The sequence below is a fragment of the Gymnodraco acuticeps genome, unplaced genomic scaffold (genome assembly GCF_902827175.1).
Source record: "Gymnodraco acuticeps unplaced genomic scaffold, fGymAcu1.1, whole genome shotgun sequence".
NCBI lineage: Eukaryota > Metazoa > Chordata > Actinopteri > Perciformes > Bathydraconidae > Gymnodraco > Gymnodraco acuticeps.
In genome coordinates, this window is record NW_022990358.1 from 513332 (window position 1) to 529205 (window position 15874).

General features: G+C 39.8%; 1 long non-coding RNA gene across 2 annotated transcripts; it reads right to left on the reverse strand.

Moving 5' to 3' along the window:
- Positions 1–167: 167 nt before the first annotated feature.
- LOC117551279 lies at positions 168–2806 on the reverse strand. 2 transcript variants are annotated; one of them, XR_004569765.1, is made up of 5 exons: positions 2673–2758; positions 2476–2578; positions 2142–2245; positions 1261–1319; positions 168–931 (listed from the first exon to the last, which is right to left on the reverse strand). It is a non-coding gene; the product is annotated as an uncharacterized LOC117551279 (long non-coding RNA). The 2 variants fall into 2 exon arrangements; XR_004569764.1 differs by having other exon boundaries at positions 2476–2806.
- Between the last annotated feature and the right edge of the window lie 13068 nt (positions 2807–15874).

Here is a 15874-nt window from a genome sequence, read left to right on the forward strand (position 1 = left end):
TGTCCTTTTTTAATGTTATTTTCAAGTCACAATAGTTGTTTTTTCTTTACTATGTTGTTTGAAAATATAATACCATGTCATTTCAGAACGTTTTTCATATATATTAATTATTGATGTAGTGATGCTTCCCCCCCCCCCCCCCCATAGTTTTGTTTGGCCACATGATCTGACAACAATCTGGTTTTCTTCATTAGCTCAAGTAATTGCATGGGAGCCTGCCTGCAGACCTCCACTCTCAGGACAGTTCCGGTGCAGGCTGCACTCTCAGGACACCTCCACTGTCAGTACAGGAAGTGACGATTCTGACGAACACGTTTTTTTTCCCGCCCACCGAAGGACCCGTTTGATGGAAGTTTTCAAATCACAATGGAGGCTCATCACCGTGCACTTTGGGTCGGCCTTCGTCAAGCCCTTTTGACCCCCCCAGCCTGGTTCTCGTAAAAGTTTTTCGCTCAAATGACACCATGGAGGAATGTAACGGAAGTTGACAGGGGACTCTGCCCGCCTCATGAGTGCCTATTTTCACTTTTCCCCGGTTTTATTATTTTTTATTTTTCGGGGGGCAATGCCCGGTCTCGGGTGTCCCCCCCACGGCCTGTGTCCAGATATATGTTTACAAATGTTACATAGTCTTTGTCAGCATATTATTATATAAGCTATGCGTACAAAATAAAAGTGTGACATTCATGAAACTTGCTCCATTTATTGGTACCAGTCCTAGAACCATACCCTGAAAAATGCTTGACGGTGGGATTCATAGAAACATCTTTTGGGGTGGGGTGCATTTTATGACAGGCCAAACAATAGTTGCATTGGTTGAAATGACAGTGGACAGTTAATGATGGTTCCTTCGGGGCATTATGTGCATTCAGGGCACAAGTACGGTTGATCCACTGGAGGCCTTTGTACACATTGTGGTACCACTGCAAATCTGAGAAAACAATAAATACTTGTTATGTAAGGTATGCATTATGGGATTTTTTTTAATGATAATAGAATATCTCTAATGTATTTCCCACTAACATTCTAACCATTCCTTCAATTATCGAAATCTTTCAAAAACATAGATGTTGTGTTATGAGAAAGAAAGAAATTTTCAACAAAAATGTATGGAAAAACAAGCAAAACATTCATCCTTTATCAGTTAATGCTGAAGATGCCAAATATAGTAGCAATTACCAACGCAAATGTCATGTTGATAAAGTCTGGAAACATATTTCTGCTAATTTTCTTTATTTGTAATGTGCAATAGGAAATTACCCAATGTTCTTCATCCTGCTCCTCCATCCTGCAGTAAAAGCAAAGCCTGCTTAGATCATCTGTTGAGACAAAACGTAATCAATATCTTCAGATAAACCACATTGCAGATTTGGGGTCAAGGTGACCCATTCCAATTTTTGACTAAAAGGTCAATATAAGGACACATTTGTTGTGGTCTTTTATTATTTTGTGTGAAGAAAAGGCAAAACACACACAAACACATGGATTTTCTAAATGATTAAATCTGAGCACAGAGGAGCCATCTGCTCCTTCTTTCACTCTCTCCTTACCCTCTGTAGAATGGGAACCTGCACAATGTCATTACAAAACATCCAAAAACTTATTTCGCACTGTACGCATCAATTTAAGTTTGGTTCTCATGGTTCTTTTGTTGTTCATCACATGTATTAGCTTTACAGCTTTGATTATAATAAGTTCAAGGTAAAAATTAACTGAGGATATCAGTTAAAAGTAATACACACCAATGAGCACATTGAAAGGAGGAAGATGGGGAAATCTCACATCTTAAATAAACCACAGAATTGAAAGGGTGTGTTAGAGTGTGACGTGTGTAGTCTATATGAAATTGCAGTTGAAGATGCCTGCCTGCGATGCTTCATATGTTATCTGTTTGGAGTTGAGATACACAATATACTGTATGTAGTGACTATTTACCCTAATCTATACTTAAGCCACTGTGTTGCTTTTAAAACCCTGATAATGTCCCTGGTCAACAGTACCAATGGTCCAAGCAGTGATACAATACAACAATTTGCATGGCACATTATTAATATACTAGGTTATTGATGCATACTTATGAGATACAATTAATAAAAGTAACTACATGAAGTCATTGACAATGTTGAGAAAAGGTAACAAACCAGATTCTCTGAGGAGAGAAGTAGCAATGTAATGTTTTGTGATGTGATGTCTTCTGTGATGTTTCAAACTCAATTGCCTCCCCCAGTAAAATCTTCTCTGCAAACTGAAGAGAACCTTGATTAGTATATGGACTGCATGGTCTATGATTTTACCCTCAAATGGAATACAGACAAATGACCCAACAGATTTAAAGAATGACATGTTGTATATGTGTTTGACACAATTCAATACATCTTTGATCAAGATGTATAAAAGCAAGTCAAGATATTCAGTCTAATTGCTACTGAATTTGAGTTTGAGAGTAATGTTTGGCTAAATGCATTTCACACTCACTTTTAAGGCCAGGACACCACAGGATGTGCTGTCTTGTTGATTATGGGGGAGGGTGCTGCATGTCCACCTTGACACCTTGCAGCCTTTCATCCTCATAAAGGCTCTACAGTATGTAGATAGTACATGTGTCAAGATACAGCACATCATTGTTAAAAAACTCATACAACACCGGAACTAGTACACTGTATCAAATGTACCTTGTAGATAGGCACACCCTCATTTTGCCTTTCCCTTCTCCAAGGATCCAAGAAGAGGGTTTTCTTCTCATGGGGGTACATTACCTTTTATTATTCACATGGAAATACAACATGCATTAGGCAGGAACCATAGGCCTACATTACGCAGGTACGATGTAGGGTATTGTTTAGATCAGGGGTGGGGAACCTCCGGCCTCCGGGCCGTATGCGGCCCGCGAGACCATTTGGTACGGCCCTCGAGGTAATTTATAAACACACGCAAAAAAGAAAAGAAATCTAGACCGCAGAATAATTAAACAAGCGAGTACCTGTTTTTCCTGGCCAAGGTCAGGGTCCTTGAACACAACACGAGCCTAACGTGTCATCACGTGGTATATGTCTCGTCTGACAGGTGCAGTTCTGACAGAGAGCACCAGAACGCGGCTCCGGGCCGGGACTTCACAAATTACAATACCCATAAGGAGCTGTACACATGCCGCAGTTTTACGTGGCTGTGTCTTTAGTTGAAAGCCCGGTGGCGATCTGCTCATCTGTCACACTGATCATACAGTCAATAACTTTGTTGTTATTAGCATCTGGTTAGCTAGCTATGCTAACGAATATAAGAAGCTTTTTCTCCAACCAGTGAGGTAAAGGCACATCTTTATATGATCATTATAGTTATAAAACAATAAGAGAATAAAGTAAACAGGTATAAAATACTATGACAGTAAAAAAAAGTTATTATTAAACAAGAATACAGTTTAAAAGGGGAGTGATTTGTAAAATATCCATAAAGAAAAAAAATCTGCTTACAGTTCTGTTTCATCTGGGTGTTGAGAGATGTATCCATAGATCTATTAATTTTACTCTCAAAGTGCACCAGATTGATGCTTTTAACTTCAACATTTAAAAAAAATCTTCCTGGTGGTGCATGCCCCCAAACCCCCCTAGATGAGGTTAGATCCCCCCCCCACTTAAATCATGTCCACATGGATATGAAACTAAATACATTTGCACACATCTTGTGTCCATATATTTCTGTTTTGGTGGTCATGCCACGGTGCATGCATGCGCGGGTCATGCTCAAATATCTGGATTAAGAGGTTGCTTTTTCTTTGCACAGCATGAAAGAAAGGCGAAATCAATGGGCTGTGATTTTAGTTTTTTAAGCAGACGTTGAGTTCAATAATTTGTACGGCCCTCGAAGGATGTTGTAAAAATTGAAATGGCCCTTGAGAGGAAAAAGGTTCCCCACCCAGACCCGGCGTCATGGGCGGGCCCCATGGGGCGGGCCCAGGATTTGGGCCCGCTGTTTTAATCAGGGCTGAATACAACATTTTAATTGTTTTATTATTATGTTCAGTGGCGGCGCCAGGGTATACTGGGGTAGGCTACAGCCATACCAAGAAATGGCTTAGCCCCACCATGAAAAATGATTTTAAAGTAATCAAAATAAAGTCCGCCAACTCGCGCGGAGTAAATTGCACAGACAGCAGTAAATACCGAAGACTAGAAACGGTTGGAAAACTTTTGTCACGTAGTGATCATCTTCTCAATAGAACATCTTTGATAATGTCTTCTGGCCAATCAGAATCACGATAACGACGTGGTGTTGTTGCAGGAAGTCCCGACGGAGAATACTTTTGCTGTAGTACATCTCTAGCCTACATCGATACAACATTACGTGTTGATAGAATCAACACATAATGAAATGAGACCCCACGCTTTGATGATTGATAGGTGTGTGGGCTGTCTTTCATTTGGACACACAGAACAATGGGGGCTATCCACCCTTATCCACAATGTAAAGTAATTCACACAGCCTCTTCTCTCTGTGAGGAGCAGCAGGTTCAGCTTTCAGAACAAAGTAACACAAAACTAAAATGGCATTCATTTTTTTTAAATATGTCGTGTAGTAATAGATTTGTTTATTTTTCTTCTCAAGAGAGTACCAGAATGTGTATTTTATGTTAGTATTTCAAAAATACAGCATGTCAACTCTTTCACCTGTGGGGAAATTGCAGGATTGGCTCCAGGTCGCCCTTTTTATTTACTACAACACAAATGTGCCTTTTTATTTCAAACAGTTCAATTTGGATTGAGAGTTGAGACAGGGAAATAATCTAAACCTCACGCGTGGCGTTTCACTGTCAAGGGGAGCGTGTATGTAATTACATTGCAAATACTGACTTGAGCCCCACCACTGTATGGGTTAGCCCTACCATAGATTAACCAACAAAAATACTCTGGAGCCGCCACTGATTATGTTTATTGTTGTTATTTGTAGGGCTTTGTCCTAATATTTATTTTTGTTTTAAACTATATTGAAAGATTATTTTTTTCATTTCTCGAGATTTCCCGGGAAATGTAAGTTTCGTGGTGGGCCCGCCCTGGTAAATCAAATGCCCGCCCAGAGACGTATGTCTGCCACCGGGTCTGTCCCCACCCCTGCGCTAGACAGTGGAAGGTTCGAGAAACAACCGTTTTTGCCGGGTGCACCGCGGCGGAGGTGGGGAGGTTCCAGCTGGGAACCTCCACCCCTCATATCGGCCGGCCCGGGAAGGAAGAGACACGCAGAGTGGGGGAAGTCCCCCACCCCAACGCAGCACACCCTCCCGGCCATCACCCGCAGTTCGGAGAAACCGACCGCCAGAGCACCGGTGTTGTGTCACATTATGCCTCCCCGTCATGAAATGCCCCTCTTGTCACGGGAACGCGCATTTCTAAATGACACGTTTACACTTCTAAATTACACGTTTACACCATAGGTTTACACCTTAAAACGATGTTTAAAACGAAAAGTAAACGTTCAGGGTTTTTATTAATTTTCAGACTGTGAGTTGTTTAGTGGTTGCTCATAGTCTTGATTCTTCTGGTTTAACTTTTCGCTCCGTATTTGAGGTGTCGAAATTCATTCGTCACTTCCTTTTCAGTTTTTGTTTTTTTAAATCATTTTTTTATCATTATTGTTACGTCCTGTCCATGTATTGTTTAATTTTACATAGTTGTCATCTAATAATCAAAATATATGTTTACAAATGTTACATAGTCTTTGTCAGCATATTATTATATACGCTATGCGTACAAAATAAAAGTGTGACATTCATGAAACTTGCTCCAGTTATTGGTACCAGAACCATACCCTGAAAAATGCTTGAGGGTGGGATTCATAGAAACCTCTTTTGGGGGGGGGGGGGGGGCATGTTATGACAGGCCTGTCCATCACAATATGCCCCCACTTGCTATCTTACAAAATAAAAGTGTGACATTCATGAAACTTGCTCCATTTATTAATGCAGTGATGTTACAACAATGTAGTTGATAGTATTACAGTAAACATGCCTCTTTTTAATACATTGTGATCATTTTTCTCAAAGGTGATCAGCGCAATGACGGTCAAGCAGTTGTTATTGACAGCTACGCTATGACCGCCATCTGGAAACACAAATTTGGAAGAATCCGTACATGTACATGATTGGAATGACTTTGCATTTGTAAATGTTGCAAATGTGCATTTTTCAACAGGAATGTAATACTTTTGCACAGTGCTTGAATTGGAATGAAAAAGGTGCCAGTACTCTAAAATCAGCAACTTTTTCAAGTCAATTTTATATATACAGCCCACAAACAAGAATTTGGCTACTATAATGCTGGTGGGTTTGTCTCTTTACTACTGTATATTTTAGAAAGGTTCACTGTACTTAACATTTTTTATGATAGGCAGCGGATATGGCTAAAGCTCAGTAAGGTCAATATTAACTGAAAATATAGCAATCAAAGTCTAGATCTTCTGCTGAAGACACATGAAGCAGAGACCTTTCAGGTGAGAGCCCCTCTGGTGGTGTTCAACATTAATGACAAGGAAACAAAGCTCTGGTCAGAAGCATTTTTTATAAAAAGCTTTAACAAAATTAAGTATTTCTGTACATTTTGAATGCAATCTAACTTTCCAACTCAGAAAACGAAAAACGAAAAAGTGCCAAAAGTCTTCTCACATGGCTGAGCTGCTTTGCAATATACTTCACCACTGAAGAATACAAATATGTATAAAGTAAACTATGATGCAATCTAACTTTCCAACTCAGAAAAATGATAAAGAGCATGAACAAAGAACATGTAAAAACAAATGCAAAATTTGCACAATCTAAAATGAGAAACTGTAACTGCAAGTAACAAAGTCTGAGCCATGGTAAAGAGTTACATTGAACACCAAGCTGATCAGATAACTCCCTGGTTGGTCTGAAGTCCTTCTATCTCCAGGATCTGTACAAATCGGCACATTATGCCAAAAGTCTTCTCACTGGGTGAGCTGCTTTGCAATATACTTCACATTGTTAGAAAAGGCTCCAGAAGGCCTTGGGGACATCAGTATCAGGGGCTGGAGCTGGACAGGCTCTTTCATCAGCACTTCTCCTTCCCTTTGCCAGCCAGGACCTCACATACTGTTCCGGATTGAACTGTCCTAGTGATGGTCCATTACATTTAATGAAAACCAGGCTGGACAGTCGGCTGACAGAGAGAGCATTCCTTTTTGCAGTAAGGATATCGTTCATGCAGCTGAATGCCCGCTCACACTCACTAGTGGAGACAGCGATGGTTCGGACTGCTTTCAGTAGAGGCTCCATGGCAGCAGGTGTACGGGATGCCCTGGTTTCCTTGTATTTGCGAAAGCCCTGAACAGTCTCTCTTCTGTCCACTTTCAGCACTTCGCACAAACGTAGCACCTCTACGTCCCCATACTGTACGTCTAAATCCTCTTCAGGCCAACTTCCAGGATGGATAACTTTCATGTCCTGGATTAGCTGATTGTCCCGGGCCTCCCGGCCATGTAATGGGATTTCTCTTGTGCTGACATGAGAGGAGGTTGTGGAAGTCATTCTGTGTCTCAGATTCTCTACCATACTGCGGAAAAACTGACCTGCATGAATCTGTACAAGCCTGCTATTCTCACGCAGGGCAACACCCTTGAAGGACTTCTCAGCTAGAGCTGTATGAACTGTAGTCATGTGTGGGCCAGGCATGGTGACCATGGATTCAAAAACTCGTATTTCTCGAGTTAAGAGCCTATCTGCTGTAGGCAGTGTCATCTCTCTTTTTTGGAGTTGCCGAGAGAGGTCGCTGAGCTCTGTGAGCGCATCGTACATCAGTCCCAGATTGCTGACAAACGTTGCAGATGTGAGCACATCATCCAGGCCCTTGTACTTTGCTCTGTCTCTGGAATCCCTGCTCGTGTCGTTTGCAGCATTTATGAAGTGATCATGAAGCACTCGGTAGTTTTCCCAGACTGCTCTGACGCTCCTTTCACTTGAAGCCACCCAGCGGATGGACAAAACACGCCCTATCACCAGGAGACGCTGTCCGACTGCTTGCGCACACTGCGCTAACTGCCTCTGATTTTTGGGGGAGGCATGGAACAAGGAATAGAGTTTGTCAAAAAAGATCTGGAAATGATTGAGCCCTGAGACCTCCTTGACCACATCCCCAACTGCCAGCTCTAGACGATGATTGGAGCAGTGCCACACAAACAGGCTTGGGAATTTACTACACAACTGGGTAGCAACGCCTGTTCTCTTCCCTAGCATGACTGAAGCCCCATCACATGCAAAAGAAACAAAACACTGACCTAAAAAGTCCTCGTTAAAATCTCTTCCAAGACACTCCATTAACGCCTTTGTGATGTCATCAGCCGTTGTTCCATCCAACTCGATCAGCTCCCAAAAAAACGTTTCGGGCTCAGCATCAGCTAATGCTGAGCGTAGACACACAACAAGCACCGTTTTACCACTAATAGTGGTAGATTCATCGACCAAAACACAGAGTTTTCTTTGGTTTTCTGTAATGTCTTTTGCCATTTTTTTCTTCAGCTCATGAGCTATGTGGTCGATGATTTCGCCACAGGTTTTATTGGAGTGCAAAACCCTGCCCACGTTCAGCCCATTCAGTTTCTGTACATTCAAATCAATTGGCATGTCTGTGAATGGCCGGCTATGTTTGCCAATTTTATATTGATTTTTTTTTCTCAGGCTAGCTTGTTGTTTGCCCTTGTCAACACCGAAATGAGACACTGCACACTCACCCCATTCAGTTGACAGTTTCAGTCCTTGTCCAGTGTGTATTCCCAAAGATTTGACATCTCTGCATATCCGACATCCTAGCTTCTTATCTTTAAGAAGGAGCCATGCATTGGTCTTGCAAAAATATTGCACCTGGTCCGTTGTCCAGCAGTCAGGTGCATCGCTTTGCCCGGTGTTGGTGGTGGCAGGTGAGCCAGCAGCAGCTAACGTTAGAGGCTCTGGAGGAGGCGGCGGAGCTAGTGCTAATGCTAATGCACTAGAACTTGGAGCAGGAGGATCAACCAAAGAAAGCTCCCCATCAGACACAATTTCCAACACAGGCACAGCATTCTCTGTATTTGAAGTTTCTTCCGGCGACAACCGCTGTCTTTTTGCACTTTTATTAATCCACGCTAACATTTTAGAAATGCTCATTTGTGACGTGACTTGCTTTCCTTCTCTCGGGGGCGTGCCTGCTCTGTTCTATCACTCTACATAGCCACCCACTGGGTGGGAGTTGCACTGCATAAACACAACACACGTGCATCTAGGTATGTAAATTGTAAAGCATTAAAACATGGTTTTACTAACAGTTTTCAGTATGTTGTTACTTCGGCATTATTATTATTATTATTATTATTATTTTGAAACGTGTATTACTATTAAATCACGGTCAAATAGGTTAATTTTGACATAGTCGTTTCCACCACAGTATTTACATGGAGAAGATAAGCCCCGCCCCCTCTCCAGCACGTTCTGTTTGAATGACAGGAGTAAACAGCTGACAGCCGCTGTGAAACTCCAGCGGTTAGAGCGATGAGAATGTCCGTTCGGCACCTCATGACGCATCTACTGAGTACCGGGCGGCTGTATATATATATATGGATGTATAATAAGAACGGCGGGAGAGTGTTGAGTACTGGCACGGTGCATGAGTACCGGAGTACCGCCAGCATGCCGGTACTGAGCAAGAAGTGCCGGTACTCCATGGGTCAGAACCAGAAGTGCCGGTACTGCGTACCGGTGAGTACCGGCCCAATTCCAGCACTGCTTTTGCAACTACTCTCAGGTTGATCCAATGGCACACACAGTCATCGTGGGAATTGTGAACGAGAACCATCACTGGATGTTGGTGGTGAGAATAGGAGCATATTTTAAGCTCCAATCTGTATCTATAGTGCTGTATACACCATATATAATTAGTGATTTGCAAGATAACCGGGCCACACATACATGCTGTCACTTATTATTGATAACATCTAAACCAGGGGTGGGGAACCTTTTTCCTCTCAAGGGCCATTTAAATTTTTACAACATCCTTCGAGGGCCGTACAAATTATTGAACTCAACGTCTGCTTAAAAAACTAAAATCACAGCCCATTGATTTCGCCTTTCTTTCATGCTGTGCAAAGAAAAAGCAACCTCTTAATCCAGATATTTGAGCATGCACCGTGGCATGACCACCAAAACAGAAATATATGGACACAAGATGTGTGCAAATGTATTTAGTTTCATATCCATGTGGACATGATTTAAGTGGGGGGGATCTAACTTCATCTAGTGGGGTTTGGGGGCATGCACCACCAGGAAGATTTTTTTTAAATGTTGAAGTTAAAAGCATCAATCTGGTGCACTTTGAGAGTAAAATTAATAGATCTATGGATACATCTCTCAACACCCAGATGACACAGAACTGTAAGCAGATTTTTTTTCTTTATGGATATTTTACAAATCACTCCCCTTTTAAACTGTATTCTTGTTTAATAATAACTTTTTTTTACTGTCATATAGTATTTTATACCTGTTTACTTTATTCTCTTATTGTTTTATAACTATAATGATCATATAAAGATGTGCCTTTACCTCACTGGTTGGAGAAAAAGCTTCTTATATTCGTTAGCATAGCTAGCTAACCAGATGCTAATAACAACAAAGTTATTGACTGTATGATCAGTGTGACAGATGAGCAGATCGCACCGGGCTTTCAACTAAAGACACAGCCACGTAAAACTGCGGCATGTGTACAGCTCCTTATGGGTATTGTAATTTGTGAAGTCCCGGCCCGGAGCCGCGTTCTGGTGCTCTCCGTCAGAACTGCACCTGTCAGACGAGACATATACCACGTGATGACACGTTAGGCTCGTGTTGTGTTCAAGGACCCTGACCTTGGCCAGGAAAAACAGGTACTCGCTTGTTTAATTATTCTGCGGTCTAGATTTCTTTTCTTTTTTGCGTGTGTTTATAAATTACCTCGAGGGCCGTACCAAATGGTCTCGCGGGCCGTATACGGCCCGGAGATCGGAGGTTCCCCACCCCTGGTCTAGCGGGTGTAACTAAAATACAAGATGTCGTATTTATATATAAATAAATATATATCTATATATAAATAAATATATCTATATATATCTATATATATAGATAATAAGTGTCAGTGCGATTTTATGTTGTATTAGCGTGCATTTCCTGTTCGGAAAGTGGTGCTGTACTGAGAGTAAACAATACAAGGTGTCCCTATTTTTATATCTATATACATTATGTATATAATAAGTGTCAGTACGATTTTATTTTGTATTTGCGTGCATTTCCTGTTTGGAAAGTGGCACTGTACTGATAGTGGTGATTTTATTTTTGGAATTCTTAGCGTGCACTTCCTGACAGTGGACAGTGGACAGAGGTGTCCTGAGAGTGGAGGTCTGCACCGGAACTGTCCTGAGAGTGGAGGTCTGCAGGCAGACCCCTCTCAGTAATTGCCCATACAAGATCTGTTCCCATACCGGGAGTTGAACCCAGGCCGCCTGGGTGAAAACCAGGAATCCTAACCGCTAGACCAGTGGTTCTCGACTGGTGGGTCGCGACCCAAAAGTCGCGGATGTGTGAGTGAATAAAAAAAAAATTGAAAATTGAAAACAAATGTTTTTCTTTTTTGGGGAAAAAGTCAAACTTTTATTTTTGAAGGCCCAATTTTCTAACGCTGTACATGCAGTAGGCGTTGGACTGGAAGTACCGGAGACCTAAACGGTTTTGAAAACTTCTGTTGTAGTGATCATCCTCTCAAAAAAACATCTTTGCTGATGTCGACCCTTACCCACAATTTAAAGTAATTCACACAGACTCTCTCCTCTTTACTCTTCTCTCTGTGAGGAGCAGCAAGCTGTCAGAACAAAGTGAAAAACAAACAATGGCATAACATATTATTAATATGTCGGGTAGTAATAGATTTATTTATTTTCTTCTCAGAGTGTACCAGAATGCGTAGTTTATATGTTAGTATTTCTAAAAATCTCCTGGGGGAGAATCCCCCCAGACCCCCTTCTGGGGTTGGGTTTTCAACATGTGCCTTTTTATGTTACACAGTTCAGCTTTGATTCCATCATCTCATTAAACCTTTTATTTAAAGCATACTTTAGTTCTGTGAAGGGATATATGCACTGTACTTCACTTTAATTAATAATGTATGCTGAAAAGCGTATATAGCCTACTACAGCACGATTTTTAGTTGAATAGGTTGTGGTTCGAAATATTGGGTCGCGATTTATTGACAAAGTAAAAAGTGGGTCCCGAGGCCTAACCAGTTGAGAACCACTGCGCTAGACCATATGGGAGATATTTTTCTGCTCTCTGTTTCAGCAACAATTTATGCATATTTATAAGGATAATAAAGACATGACGTTTTAATGTACAATTTCTCTTCAATTGTTCCAATACTATGTCGTTTTTTCCAATATTTTTGACATACTATACCAGGTCGCTTAAAAATATATTTTAGACGTAATATTATACTAGATTTGCGTCCGATATGACGGAATATCGGAAATGTGGACCCACGGCACTATCAGAAACGTTGCTATCAGAAACAATGCCCGCCGTGTTTTGGACGTAATATGGTCTTTGTTTACATTAGCAACCATCGCTAACCTGTACTGGAGAGAGTATGTGTAAAAAGGAAGGAAATAAACCCGTGGTAAACCGGCAAGAGAAAAAGCATTTGAGCGCCATACTGTTTTAGAAATAATCCTTGATGTGGTTTGGAACATTTAGCTGTTTCTCGTATAATTCTGAGCAGGCATTAGCTCCCCCTCCTCTTTTTTTTTTTAAGCTAAGGACCCCGAACCTGCAGTTCTCTAAAAGGCCTGAAATAGAGGGATATGAGGGATGTCTAAAATGCATGATCTGTTTGGTATTTTGAGCAAAACACATCATAGACATGTTTTTTATATATTTGTATATCTGAGACCCATAATATATTATGCCTAAAGATAGCATAATAGTACAACTTCTCTTCAATCTTTCCCACATACTATACTTGTCCTTTTATCCTGAGTCTTTTTTTCAATATTTTTAACATATTATAAGATTTTTTTTAAAGAACTTTTTCGACATGTAGTTTTTCCAATATCTTCGACATACTATACTATTTGTTCTGAGATTTTCGACATACAATAGTATGCAATTTCCCAATATTTTCGAGATACAATACAACGTCCCTTTTTCCGATATTTTCGACATACTATACTATTTAGTTTTTTTTCAATATTTTCTAAATACTATACTGTCGATTTTTCAAAAAATATTTTCGACATACTAAAAGATGTCGTGTTTTATTACATGTTTGACATACTATACTTTGTATTTGTATTCTGTACTGTATATGTATTTTCGACACGGATCCCGGGATGTTGATCCCCAGAGAAGATAAGCGATACATGTGACACTGATTTTACCATTATTTCACTTCATTCAAAACTAAATAAAGATTGAGTTAATTGTTCTCTAGTTTCAATTCCTTTTTGTGTCATAGCCTATGTGGTTTTTCAAATCCGCTGTGGTTGAATTCATTTCTGTAAATTCTGAATGATACGTGACACGTGATCAGAGGAGTGAGTTTGCGGAGGCAGGCCTTGACAAGAGTGGAGGACATGGGATCCAGGATGGAGGTTGAGGTTTTCATGCAGGTGACTTGGAGAACTATATCCAGAGTGGTAATGATGCTGAAGGCTGTGAAAGGGTGCCTTGAAGGAGGAGGGGAGGCAGGTTAACGTTTACGACATTAAACATAAAAACGGAACAAAAGTTTAACTCATGGCAGAGCTGTTGTATTGAATTGAAATAGATTGGTGTAATGTATCAAATAACCAGAAAGAAAGAATGCAATATGAATTGTTCTTGTGTGCTAAACGTTCACATTTAAATTGGTGCACCACAATGCACTGAACTCAACTTCTGCTTTCATATCTGAAGTGTAAGGGGAATCGTGTAATAACATGTGAAATTTGAAACATGACACACACTGTATTTTCTTTAACTTATTTATTCGTTTTTTTGTTGTAATGTTGCATACACCATTACACATGTACAGTATATGTACAGATATTATTTTTGGGCCATTTTATTCCTCATGTGTGTGTGTTTATTGTGTTTGTTAAATCTTTACCCTGTTCTGTTAAATATCTCTAAAAAAATCTGAATTAGGGTTGACATGCAAGTTACCCATTATTTGCTCGTAAATTCCGAAAATTAAGTTTTGTGTAAAACGAATAATTGTTGAAGGCTAATCCAATGTAAGATAAAACTTTATTTTTAAAGAGATAAAATGTTGTGTATGGCTCCTCTGATAAAGAGACACACTGCAGTGATGAACTTATAACCATGCTGACAAGTTCACACATGTCTGTTTGTATGTTGAAAACATGACTTTTAAGATGTGTGGTTAGATGTGAGGCTTAGAAGCTCACATAGAAACAAATATATTTACATATGTTCTAGCAATAAAGGCCTAATGGTGTACTGGATATTTCTATATTCATGCAGGTTCTTTTGCATTATTTGTTTTGAAAATTAAGTAAACAAATTATCTTTGAGGCCTATTTGAGATACAGTTAGATAAGATAACACTTTATTAAAAAAAAGAACTAATTGTGCGCACAGGGGTTGCAGCAGGGTTACAAACAATTAACATAAACAATTACAAGGATTAACAATAAGTCACCAAGAGTAGATTAGTTGAAAACATTTGTATTAGTCATCAAGTGCCAGTTTTGGCCACTGTCTTACACACAAAGCTTGTAACACTTTTAAGCAATCGGATGTGGAAAGTATTGCCTCTCTTTCCAACCCGGTCTCACAGCATTTCGTGTTATAGTCACGACATTTAATCTATTGATTCGTGTTCACCAACACGATTTCCCCCTTTTTTTCATGTCACACAGAACGATTTTAAAAGCAATGTATTTCTATGTTTCGTGCCTGCAGCACGTCTTTTTGTCCGTTCGGGTCTTAGAACACCGGAAGCTGTGGGGTTCATAAAAACATGTTCTTACTCAATATCAAGCCACGATTATTGTTTTATTTTAAATCGTATAATGTCGGACTTTTTTTGTCGTCTGTGAGGAAAATAAATGGGGCTCAGAGCCTCAGAATACTGAAATCTGTATTTTTTTAAATCTTTTTTTCCTTCTAATTTGTTATTATTTTCTAAATAACACACTGTTATTTACTCACCAATAACACACAATTATCCTTGTTTTTATTTATTTGTTTAATTCCATAATCTCGGGCTTTTTTGGCATCCGTCAGGAACTGAATTTCAAAATAAAAATAACCGGAAACAGATGTAGGCATTTCGAGCGATTACCCAAGATTCTCAGCTATGGTTTAAGCTCGCTGATTGGATGGTTTAGCCGCAATGCATGCTGGGATTTGATGTTTATGTGATGTGAAATCTGAAAACGTTTTTTAAAAATAAAATAATACTTTATTCAGAGTGTTCTTGCTTTTCTCTTTGAAAGTCATCACATAACGGCATTGTAATACACGCTTCGGCTGCATTACATATTACAGATCTGCCGTAGTTCTTTATTTATAGAGCCCTGATGAGAAGACCTTTGGAAAAACTGGAAGAAATGCCGCCGAAACTGAATACTTGACGTGGATCATAAATATATCAACAATTAAACAATATCTTCAATTTCTTTTCACACAATACGTCTCCTTGCAGTATCAACACTAATTCGGCTGACTTTTACATTTGATCTAATTCGTAGATAGGTTATATTTACACCATAACGGTGCACAGCTGATATAAAAGGACTTGTAGTTTTTAAAGATATTACTGATTTTCTTTGAATATAAGAATGTAAATACTGAGTCTGAAATAATATAGCAATATGC